General features: G+C 38.0%; 1 non-coding gene across 1 annotated transcript; it reads right to left on the bottom strand.

The window, feature by feature from the left end:
* Positions 1-208: 208 nt before the first annotated feature.
* Positions 209-340, bottom strand: LOC112411692 (small nucleolar RNA SNORA11). Its single transcript, XR_003005685.1, has one exon. It is a non-coding gene; the product is annotated as a small nucleolar RNA SNORA11 (small nucleolar RNA).
* Positions 341-13216: the final 12876 nt, after the last annotated feature.

Genomic DNA, 13216 nt, shown 5'->3' on the forward strand with positions numbered 1-13216 from the left:
ATACAATCTATTTTTCTTTTTCTTTTTCTTTTCCTTGAAAAGAGAGGTTTGAAGCCTCTATGTCTATAAGACCACCCATGGCCTACCCACGCATGGACCGGACAGGCTCTAGGTGGCAAACTCCCCCACTGAATACTGTAGTTTTCCTTCCGATATTGAGCCCTGTCCCACTGGTCCTGCCCAGCAGCCACGTGGAGGTTCAGGGGACACGTGTCGGGTATTTGTTCATAGGAAGGCCACAAATTTTGTGCCCCTTATCACAATGAACCCAGATTCCTGTCTGGTGTGTTGTAAACAGAACAGCCATATTTCTTCAGGCCCCCTGCTCTGAGCACACCCCAGAGAGTTGCATTTTTAATTGACTAAATTAAATCTTATTTCAAATTTTAGGAAAGAATCCTCTCATTTTTCTTCTAGGGTCTGATTTTTTTGGGTTTTTTTCCCCTGACAGCGGAAGGTGATTCTGGAGGAAAATACGGTTTAGGAGCAGAGTGTGAGGAATCTCTGATTTATTAGTGTACTATGTGTTAGTTAACATTTCCTACTTAGCATTTCTAATTCAGGAAACAGATGGCCCCTCAGAGGACTGAAAATTTTAGCGAAGATTCTTTTTACAGTTTTGTGGGCAGGGTTAAGGAAAACAAAAAAGAGATGGGGAGGATCGAGATCCCAGCAAGAGCTGGAAGACTGTACTTCCAAGTGATGCAGGAAGCTGTCAGTGAACACAGAGGCAAGAGCTGTGAAGTGGTTTCACCAGAAAGGAGCTGCAGTGCGGGGATGAGACCTGCTTTCCCCTCTCCGCGACTGCTGGCTCCTACTCGGATGGATGAGGGGCTGGAAGCAGAGCTGGGAGATTGGGGGACAAGAGGGAGAGAGAAGCCACAGTGATCCCCTCTGCCTCTTTCAGGCTGCAGTTCCCCTTGGCGCCCCTGGTCCCACCTGCTGTCTGGTGATAGGCCCCTTCCCCACTCAGCAGTGGGAGTGGGTTCTTTCTGACGCTGGTGTCTGAGTTGCTCACTGTACCATCTTGCTGTTCAGCTCTTCCGTCACTTTTGAAACTAATCCACCACTTTCATTTTCTCCATTTGAAAAGCGAAAAATCGTTTATCTTTCCGTTTGATCCTGATACATACTTTACATTTTTAATTGCTATTTTGAGCCATGTCATATTTTTCCTTATATTGTCTTATCTATAGTCTTATATCTTCTTATCTATAGTCTATATCTTATCATCTATTTGGTATTGCTGGTGTAGAGGAATGAGTTTTTAATCTAATTTTTAAATGTTTTATACAATTTTTAAACGTTACTTTCCCTTTACAGTTATTACAAAACGTTGGCTATATTCCCCGTGTTGTACAACATCATTATAGCCTATCTTACACCCAACAGTTTGTACCTCCCCCTCACCCCCCCTTTGTTGCCCCTTCCCGCTGGTAACACTAGTTTGTTCTCTATATCTGTGAATCTGCTTCTTTTTTGTTATATTCACTAGTTTGTGGAATTTTTTTAGATTCCACATACAAGTGATATCATACAGTATTTATCTTTCTCTGTCTCTTATTTCACTTAGCATAATGCCCTCTAAGTCCATCCATATTGCTGCAAATGACATTATTTTGTTCTTTTTTATGGCTGAGTAAGTATTTCACTGTATACATGTACCACATCTTCTTTATCCATTCCTCTGTTGATGGACAGTTAGGTTGTTTCCATGTCTTGGCTGCTGTAAATAGTGCTGCTGTGAACACTGGGGATGCATGTATCTTCTTCAGTTAGTGTTTTTGTTTCTTTCAGATGTATACCCAGGAGTGGGATTGCTGGATCCTATGGTAGCTCTATTTTTAGTTTTCTGAGACACCTCCATACTGTTGTCCACAGTGGCTGCACCAGTTTACATTCCCACCAACAGTGCACAAGGGTTAGAGGAATAACTGTATATCTACCAATCTGACTGTACTCTGTCATTAATTTAAAGGTTTATTGATTCTTCTGTGCGTTCAATGGAAATAATCATGTCTGGGAAATAATGCTTACACCTCTTATTTCTTTTGCTTTGCATATACCATTGGACAAGACTTTAAGTCCTATGTTTGATGGTCGTGGTGGCAGCATTCTTTTCCGGATTACAGTCTTTATTGGAATGTGTCTATGGTTTTTCCATTTTGGCATATTGTTTGTTACTGTTTTTTTAGATATACAGATATTTATAAATTTAGGAAGCTTCACTCTATTTCTAGTTTTCTGAGTGTTTTAATAAAAAAAAAATGATAAACATTTACCATTACTTTTTCGGCATCTATTGAAGTAATCATACCGTTTTCCTTCTTTAATTCCTTACTATGGAATGTTGCACTGATAGATTTCCTGATATCAAAACTTTCTTGCATTACTGGGATAAACCCTACTTATTCATGACTTTTTAAAAAAACAATATTGTTGATGACATTAGCTAGAAGGTTTTGTTCTGTCATCTATTTAATTAACTTTGGATCCATGTTCATAAGTGAATGGGATATTTAATTTTCTTGTCAGCATGCTACCTTATTAATGTTTTCAAAATAATAGCTTTTGATTTTATTAATCTTCATGATTATTTCTGTGTTTTTTATTTAATTATTTTACTTGTTTTTATTATTGCCTTCCTTCTAGTTTCATTGGATTTTCTGTATTGCTCTTTTCCCAACTTCCTTCACTGTTAATTTTAAAAAATATTTTCTGCTTTCTGCTGTATTCATTTAACAGCTATAAATTTCCTACTGCATATCACTTTAGCCCTGACCTAAAATTTTTGATAAAATGTTTCCATAGTTTTCCACCTCTTAGTGATTTTAGACTTCCCTTATGATTTTTTTCCTTTGGTGGAGGGGCTAGTTAGTGGCAAGTTATTTAGTTTCTATACATATGCAGCTTTTAAATTTATTGTTTTGTTATTGTTCTCCAATTTCTTCCTAATGTTCAGATAATATAATAGATTTGGTATTAATTTTTTAAATTTAATTTTTTTCTAGCTTTAATGAGGTATTATTGACAAATAAAAATTGTGTATACTTAGCTGTACAATGTGATTTTTAAAGTTGTACAACATGATGATTTAATATATGTATATACTGTGAAATGATTACTACAATCAAGTTAATTGACACATCCATGAACTCACATAGTTACCACTTTTTGTTGTTGTTGTTGAAGTATAATTAACCTAAAACACTATGTTAGTTTCAGGTGTAAAATACAGTGATTCAGTATTTCTATCCATTACAAAATGATCACCATGATATGCCTGGTTACCATCTGTCACCAAAGTTATTACAATGCTATTGACTATATTCCCCATGCTATATGTTTCATTCCTGTGACTCATTTATTTTGTAACTGGGAGTGTGTACCTCTTAATCTCTCTCACCTATTTCACTCATCCCCTCCATGTCCTGATATTAATTTTTTTAAATTTATTGGGGTTTTCATTGTGTTGCTCTACATAATTAATTTTTGTGAGTGTTCTCTATTACAAGAAATCTGTTTTCTCTCTTTCTTGGGTGTCAGCTTTCATATAGATCTATACATTAGTTTTGATAGCTATTTTCCCCCTATTTTTGCTACGTTTAATTTATTTGGTTCTGAGAGAAACATGTTGAAATCTTCAATTCCAATTCCAATTGTTGATGTATCTATTTTTCACTTTCCTTCTCTCAGTTATTCCTCTACATTTTTTGAGTCTATATTCTTAGGTGCATATGTTCATGCTTTTCCATTTTCTAGCATATATTTTTGCTCTTTATCTTTTATGCCTTGATCTTTATTTTGTCTGATATTAACATTGCTACTTAGGCTTTCATTTGATTTGCATTCTACTTTATTAATCTTGATGTCATAAAGGTACTGTCCTATATTGGTTCTAAAAGTTTTGAAATTTTGCCTTTTATGTATAAATCATTAATTCACCTGGAATTGATTTTTATACATGGTGTGAGATAGGGATCTAACTTCACCTTTTCTCCACAGAGTCAACCATCTATTTGTTTCCCACTGATCTGAAATGTCAGCTCTGTTAAATAACAAGTTTCCACATACATGTTGTACTGGTTCTGGGATCCCTATGCAGTTCTATTTGTCTATCTTTGCACCAAATACGTTGGTCTTACTTATTAGTTTTATACCGAGTCTTAATATCATGTACAGCAAGTCTTCCTAAGAGTTTTTTTTCCTCCTGAGTGTTCTTTGTGAGTACCTTGGTCCTTTGTTCTGCCATATAAGTTTTAGAAAAAGCTTGTTGAGCTACAGAAAATCTTGTTTCTTTTCTGGAATGCCTCAAACTAGCATCTTGACAATATCACATCTTCTACTCACGAACATGACTGTTTTCCTTATGTGTTGTGGTACTCTTTAATGTTATTTGCTAAATTTTCATAATTCTTTGCATACCAGGGATCACTTAGGGCACTGAGCTGGAGTCTGTTCTTGCCATCACTGCCCAATTCGTTGTAGGGCTAAAGTGATAAACACACGACGAGATGACTCCCTCTGTATAGCGTGCCTTAGTCACCTTGAGCTGCCAAAACAAAATGCCATAGACTGTGTGGCTTAAACAACAAAAACTTATTTTCTTAGTTTTGGGGAGGCTACAAGTCCAAGATGGAGGGGCCAGCTGATTGGATTTCTGGTTAAAGCTCTCTTCCTGGCTTGCACACAGCTGCCTTCTCACTGTGTCCTCACATGGTGGGGAGGGAGAGAAGGGGAGGGAGTGAGGGGTGGCGGGGGAAGGGAAGAGAGAGAAAGCTCTCCAGTGTCTCTTCTTATAAGGACACTAATCCTTTGGGATCACAGCTCCACTCTTATGACCTCATTTCAACTGAATTACCTCCATAAAAGCCCTGTCTTCAAAATTAATCACAGTGGAGGCTGGGGCTTCAACATATGAATTTGGGGGAACACAATTCAGTCCACAGCCTACCAGGCTCTCCCTCCTGTACTCTTTGTTTCTTAGGACTAGAGGTAAAAGGCACCGCCCAGCTACAACCCTCCCCCAGCTGAACACCTTCCTAGTCCCCAGTCCTACCATGTTCTGGCAGCTAAAGTTTCAGTATGGTTGTAAAAAATCAAAAGTTCTTCCTCTGGAAACCCTGAAAGGCAGAATCATGGAAAGTGGAAAAGGGATGAAGTATTTACTCCATTCTTTCCACCCTTTTAAGCAGGAAGGGATGCTCTACCCCATGGGGCAAAGCATCAGTTGCTCACACTCTGGTTTTTCTCCATCCAGTTCCGTAGCTTTATAGTTAGGAACTCCTTCCGGACGCTGGCCTTCAATCAGTTGTATTCATTTTCATCATGGTTGTAAGCTTTTCTAACTTCGAAGATAGTTAGTTGGAAGGCAAAGAGGCTAGCTCAACACCCTTTTAAATGGAAATGCCCAACTTTACCAGTTGTCACATGAAGTAAATTTATGTTGTTTGGCCACCAAAAAATAAAAACAGAACACCCAGGATACTGGGTGTTGAAATAGGAATTTTTATGAGTGTTTAAATAAGATCCATATTTTCAGCCATAGCTATTTTTCCTTTTTTTTTGTGGGCATGTTATCAATACCACAGGCCAAATAAATGAAGAGAATCCTGTCAGAATCACGTATGATATTGAAATGGGTGTTTTTCAAGATTTTACTGTTTTTCTTTATTTATCCCGAGAGTATAGTATCAGTAGTTCGGTTAAATGCTTTCCTGAGGGTGGACTCTTTCGTGGTTTTGATCAACAGAAATTCTTTTTCAACTATATATGATATTATGTGTTGGTAATCTAATACAAAATTAATATTTCCATAGTTTCCAGTGTTGATAATAAATAATTCATACAAATATGTTTTATCTTTCATATTTTGAGGACTGAGGGTTTTTCTAAACTGAAAAAAAAATCCGTCTTTTTAGGGGCCAAAGTTTATCTTGATAAACTCTTGCAGCGAGGGAGGACTTGCCTTACTGTAATGACGCATAGTATAGCATTTTAAGAACAAAGACTTAGCAGTCAGGCACTTCTATTTAACTTTGAGTGAATAATTAAAGATTTCTAAATGTTAGCGTTCTAAGACATAAACTGTAAATTATAGTAATACCTACCTTATAGCACTCTTTTGACACGTGCAAGACTTATTTAGCATAGTGCTTGCCATAAATGGACATCCCTTAAAAGTTGGCTATTGTTAAGTATTACTGCCTTGTGAATTATACCAGAGATTCAATGAAGTTTTCTACTTATATGTCTTCTAAAACAGTATTTTCCAAACCAAGTGATACTACATACTAAGAAGCTTTCTACACACTGGATCCGTAAGTAAGAAAAAAAAAAAAACCTAAACGTGACTAGTTTTGATGAAGGATGTCTTGGAGGGGACTTAGAAAATCATAAAATCTCCTTGCTCCTTGAAATCTTAGAGGATGATGGCCAATCTCATTGCGATCATGTTATTTTTCCTGTATTGAGAATGAAAGTTCATACAGCTTTTGGAAACAAGGCAATCAATAGCCATTTCTTAGTATTTCCATCCTAAACCAATTAGGAATACACAATATAAGCTCTTGTTAGAGATTAGTCGGAATTTGGTCCTTCTGGGAATTTCAAAGATCTAGTTCTCATCTCAAACATCTGGTTTTGACCTCCAATGACAAAATGGAAGAATTATTCCAATAAAGATATCTGCTCTCCTGTGCTAATCTAAAGAGCAACACACATCAGCTTGTTAGTATGTAGTATCATTTGGTTTGGAAGATACTGTTTTAGAAGACATCAGTCTGATTTTTTTCTTCTGCATGGGTCTCCTGACTGGAGAAGCAATGGTAGATGCACCAGGTTAGACCCACACATGAGGGCAATTTGTGCTGTGAAAGAAAGATGGATAAAGGCTTCTGGTAGCAATGTCTCCTCTCTTCTACTGCCCTGCCTGTAGGTACCTGCACCCAGACCTTTTCATCAGAAGTTGGTTTAATGATCCTCAGTGGCCATTTGATTATGCCTCATAGGGATATTCCCTCTACTCGAGCGGTTTATTAAATTATTCTTATCACTGACCACACACACTATTTTTCTGGTTAGCTGTTGCTGTATAACAAACTACCTCAAAACTTAAAACAATGACCATTTTTTTTTTTCATGATTTTTGTGAGTCAGGAATTTAGGCAGGATTGGGTGGGCTGATTCTTTTTTTGTTTTTTAATATTTATTTATTTGGCTGCGTCGGGTCTTAGTTGCAGCAAGCGGGATTTTCGTTGAGGCATGTGGGATCTTTTGTTGCGGCACACGACTAGGGCTTCTCTCTAGTTGTGGTGTGCGGGCTCATTAGTTGTGGCGCGAGGGCTTAGTTGCCCTGCAGCATGTGGGATCCTAGTTCCCCAACCAGGGATGGAACCCTTGTCCCCTGCATTGGGAGGTGGATTCTTTACCACTGGACCACCAGGGAAGTCCCTGGGTGGGCTGATTCTTGACTGGAGTCCCTCGGTGGCATTCAGCTAGTAGCTCGTCTGTTCTAGAGGGTCCAAGACATGCCAGCTGCCTTAACAGCTGGTGTAAAGCCCCTCTATGGGGTCTCTACAGTTGGGTAGATGGACTTTTTACATAGTTGATGACTTCCCTAGAATGAATGTTCCGAGAGAAGAAGATAGAAAGAGGAAAACTTCTTCTGACCTGGTCTCTGAAGTCACCCAGGATTATTTCCACCTCTTTCTATTAGTAAAAAGTGAGTCACAGACCCAGCCCAGATCTAAAGAGAGGGTGGATGAATACACAAGATCATGAATGCTGAGGACATGGTTCATTGGGTGGCTGTCATTAAAGACGAGTCCCTCTGAGAGGAGTATGGATAAAAACAATTCTTTCAATACTGATATAATTCCAGCGATGGTTTTGTAAGCCTTTATCATTGGCACCTTGGAAACCACCTGGCTGTCCTTCTCCTTATTCAGGCTCTGTTCATGCCAGTAACCTGTACTAGTTGCTGCAGGGTATGCTGACAGTCTTCTCGGTGGGAATTTGGTTAACCTGAGTTCAAGAGCCTGACTGCCATGTGTGACTGATCAAAGAATCTAAGTTTGCAATACTGAAGCTCAGATCACCTGCTGTACTCCCAGTCCCATGAAAATCTAGCTGGAATTCTCAGCTAGCCCAGTTCATTACCATAGAGCTCTGACGCCATGTTTAATATATAACATTGCTCCAGTTTTAGACATCACTGTAATTCATATCTTAAATAATTGTTGCACAGCATCTGGAGATACTTCTGTCATTGCTATTTATTATTGAAATACTCTCCTTCCTGTTTTCCCTGCCTCTGTCCTTCCTCCTACAGTTTAATCTGCTAGAAATCAATATAGTTGCTTATAGTAATCTCTCATGATCCTTTGTCCTTCTGCAGTGTCTGTTGTTACTTCTCCTTTTTCATTTCTAATTCTATTGATTCGAGTCTTCTCCCTTTTTTTCTTGATGAGTCTGGCTAATGGTTTGTCAATTTTGTTTATCTTCTCAAAGAACCAGCTTTTAGTTTTATTGATCTTTGCTATCGTTTCCTTCATTTCTTTTTCATTTATTTCTGATCTGATCTTTATGATTTCTTTCCTTCTGCTAACTTTGGGGGGTTTTTTGTTCTTCTTTCTCTAATTGCTTTAGGTGTAAGGTTAAATTGTTTATTTGAGATGTTTCTTGTTTCTTGAGGTAGGATTGTATTGCTATAAACTTCCCTCTTAGAATTGCTTTTGCTGCATCCCATAGGTTTTGGGTCGTCGTGTTTTCATTGTCATTTGTTTCAAGGTGTTTTTTGATTTCCTCTTTGAGAAATCAAGTGATCTTTTAAAAATCCTGCAGATCATGACAGTTCTCCGCTTGGAGACCTTCAGTGGCTGCTCTTCTTATTTAAGTAAAATCCAAAGTTCTTACAGTGATTTATGAGGCCATATGTCATCTACACCCCTTTATTCTCCTTGTTCTTATATATTTGTTCATCCAACCATTCATTCAGCAAATATTCACTTAGTACCTCCTATACGTTAGACACTGTCTCATGTGCAGAGAGTATAGCAGTGACCAAAGTGGAGAAAAATACCTGTCCTTGTGAAGTTCCCCCCTCACTCACTCTTCTTCATACACATGGCTGTCCTTGCTGTTCTGGAACATTCCAAGCACCGTCCCATCTCTGAGCCTTTGTGTTTGTTATTCTCTCTGCTTGGGACCCCATACCATATTATTTTCCCCCCTGTTATTAATACTTATCACCATACGACAAACTATCCGTTTGATTCCTTGCTTTTTATGTGGCTCTTTCCACTAAAATGCAAGGTCTATAAGGACAGAGCTCAACTGTGTTGTCAATAAGTGCTTGTTGAATAAATTTTGGGATTCAGTAATGTGAATTCTGTTAACAAAAAACCAAATAGCTCCTCAATAATTACACGTCTCCTTCTTGTCTGTATTTTTAATTTATCTATAGACCGTTTAGCTACAGATTAGATTACATTCGGTGATTTGAATTCCTTCTCTCAAGGTTAGCCTAAAGAAGCCTAAAGAAAGAGGCAGCAGAAGCCCGACTCTGTGGTTTTACAGGACCATTTAAAGCCTCATTTGTATTTCATTAAGAGAAAATATATGGAAGAAGGATCTTGATTCATCATCCTTAGATTATCCATATTTTCATATTCATGGGTCATGCTAACTCCCAATTTATTCAGTTAGGCAGTGAAACAGCAAATGTTGGTTTACTTTAATTAAAAAGCTACTCAAGTTAAACCAACACCAGTTAAAGTTCCATTACATGAAATGGACCATTATACATCACGTAGTAACTACAATGATACAGACACAATGGAGAACTGAACAGCATTTAAAAAAAAAAATTTGTCACTGGAGATTCTTAAATTGATTGACTCAGCCACAAAATACCACTTATTTGTCATTCAGAGAATTTAGATAATGCCTTGGTAGGCCATGCTGCCTACGTAGACAGATTTATTTCAATCTTTTCTACCCTTAACTTTTAAGTTACATAAGATTTTGAGCTATTTTAACAATATTAACTCAAAAAAAGGAAAAAGGTTATAACGGATGCTGAGTTCTGGTAGATCTGAAGCAGTATTAAGTAAATTATAATTATTATTCATGAATGAAATATTAATATCATTGATAATTTCACACAGGATGCGGCAAATCAAGGCTGCAGGACAAATCTGCCTACCGCTTATTTTTGTTCAGCCTGAGAGCTAAGAATGGTTTTTATATTTTTAAGCGGCTGGAAAAAAATCAAATGGAGAACATTTCATGACATGTGAGCATTATATGAAATTCAAATTTCAGTGTCCATATATAAAGTTTCACTGGGACACAGTCCCAACTGTTTGTTTCCATATTGTCTGCTTTCGCGTAAAGTTGAGTAGTTTCAAGAGGGATAATTTGGCCTAAACTATGAACTATCCGGACTTTTTCAGAAAAACTTTGCAGGCTCTGGTTTAGTACACTGATTGCCTCAGATTTTCTCAGTAGACCACGTGCATCAGAATCAAGTAAAGAAAAACAAAGTACAGATGTGCCATCTCTCCCTTGGACGGTCCTGCTCAGTGGCCGTGGAGCGGTTTCAGGTTCTTTCGGGGAGTCCGTAGCATTGGGGTGGGGACTCCCTGACTCACTTCACGTGTCCTTCTAGTAAGGGCAGTGTGGGATTATTTCCTTGTTCATTCTGTGCATTATCGCACATAACATTTTCAGAAGGCAGACTCTCTCGTTAGTCTTGACAGCACACATTTTGCTCAGGGTTTATTTGGTTGACATCTTTAGAGCGTTTTTAGTTACATGCTTGTGTTAATATGGTAATTTAAATAGGGTAATATAATTTAAAGAGACAGAAATCCATAAAGTGATATCGTAGATTAAACTACTCACCGTGGAAAACAGATTAAGTATCAATATTCATAAGCAAAACTAGTTTCCCATTAATTTAGATTTGAAGTGAAGATGGTCCGCTATTATGAATTATGCCTGGAGAAAAAAGGGGATTCGGTTCATATGTTGAGTAAAACATGGGTATCTGTATTTCAGTGCATTACACGGAAGCAAAGATATTAATCTATCACTCTATATCAAGTCTAGGTGAGGGGTTTTGATCTGAATCCTTTAAAACAAAATTAGTAATGCGCTAGGAACCTGGAAACCCTCACAGACTGGGCTTTCTTTCAGCCTCTCATTTTGGCTCTATTTAATATCGCTGTAACGCATCTATCCCACGAAGATAGTTATACTTTATAATGTTGTTATTTTATTCAGAGATTGTTTATCAAAAGGCTCACTTTTAAGGTAAAAATGTTTTCTTGATGATGGTGCATATAAACAATAAATAAATGTTAACTCAATATGATTTGTACGGGGCTTCCCTGGTGGCGCAGTGGTTGAGAGCCCGCCTGCCGATGCAGGGGACGCGGGTTCGTGCCCCGGTCCGGGAAGATCCCACATGCTGCGGAGCGGCTGGGCCCGTGAGCCATGGCCGCTGAGCCTGCGCATCCGGAGCCTGTGCTCCGCAACGGGAGAGGCCACAACAGTGAGAGGCCCACATACCGTAGAAAAAGAAAAAAAAAAAAAATATGATTTGTATGACTTTTTAAATAAAGGGCGAGAAAGTGAACACTACCTCTGCTCTTGCCATCTTGTTCTAAAACAGAGCTAGAAGAATATTCATTTCAGCTCTGTAGATTTGTTTTTTTTTTTCCTAAAGGTTCATGCCCTTTGGCCATTCTTTATTATTTAATTATTTATTTATTCTTATTTTCGGCTGTGTCGGGTCTTAGTTACGGCACGCGGGATCTTCATTGTGGCATGCAGGATCTTTTTGTTGTGGCGCACGGGCTCTTCGTTGCTACGTGTGGTCTTCTCTCTAGTTGTGGCACGCGGGCTTCTCTCTAGCTGTGGTGTGCGGGTTTTCTCTCTCTTGTTGTGGCGCGGGGACCCCGGAGCATGTGGGCTCTGTAGTTTGCCTCATGTGGGCTGTCTAGTTGAGGCACGCGGGCTCAGTAGTTGTGGCGTGTGGGATTAGCTGCCCCGTGGCATGTGGGATCTTAGTTCCCCAACCAGGGTTGGAACCCACGTCTTCTGCACTGGTAGGTGGATTCTTTACCACTGGACCACAAGGGAAGTCCCTGTTTTGTTTTTAGATAAACTTTTTTTCTAATTAAAAAATTCATTGAGATAACTGTAGAGTCACATGCAGCATTAGGAAATTATACAATGAGCCCATGCACTATTTAGTAGTTTCCTTTACTGGAGATATTTTGCAAAGCTCAATTAAATATCACAGTATAGATATTGATATAGCTATGGCCTACCTGCCTGATTCATATTCTCCTAGTTGTACTTGGATCCTTCATGTGTGTGTTTAGTTCTATACAGTTTTATCACATACATAAAGTCACTCCTGATCTTTTATTATTGTTTATTTTATTTTTTTTAACATTAACTGTATATATATAAATATTTTTTGGCTGTGCCGTGCAGCTTGTGAGATCTTAGTTCCCCAACCAGGGATCGAACCTATGCTCCCTGTACTGGAAGTGTGGAATCTTAACCACTGGACCGCCAAGGAATTCCCTCTTTTATTATTGTTTAAATTGATGTTTGCCTGATATATTTTTCCATTTTTAAAATTTCAACCTATCTATGTTGAATTTGAAGTGAGTCTCTTATAAATAGCATGTAACTGCATCATTTAAAAAATCCACTCTTTAATCTGTTTTTTGATTGATGTATTTAAATTGTTTACGTCCCAGTAATTATTGATATGATAAATTGCTTGCCATTTTATTTATATACTTTTTTTGGTTTGTTTCCTCTGGTTCCCATTCCTATGTTTCTCTTTCCTTGCCTTCCTATGAGTTACTTGAACATTTTTAGAATTCCATTTTGATTTACTTACAGTGTGTTTGAGTGTCTCTCTTTGTGTAGCTTTCAGAGTGATTGCTCTGGGTACAATATGATACATACATGAGACTGATCACAGACTACTGGTATCAATATTTTACCACTGTCGGTGAAGTATGGAAAGCTCACTTGCATTTAGATTCCTTTACCTAACTTAATTTAAATACCATTATATTGATTACCAGATGGTTTATGTATTTTGTTTTAATCATCAAATATAGTTCATAAAACTCATGAGAAAAATGATAGTTTATTGTATGAACCATATTTCTGGTCTCTCTGT

Source organism: Neophocaena asiaeorientalis, unplaced genomic scaffold (genome assembly GCF_003031525.2).
Source record: "Neophocaena asiaeorientalis asiaeorientalis breed wild unplaced genomic scaffold, Neophocaena_asiaeorientalis_V1.1 scaffold279, whole genome shotgun sequence".
NCBI lineage: Eukaryota > Metazoa > Chordata > Mammalia > Artiodactyla > Phocoenidae > Neophocaena > Neophocaena asiaeorientalis.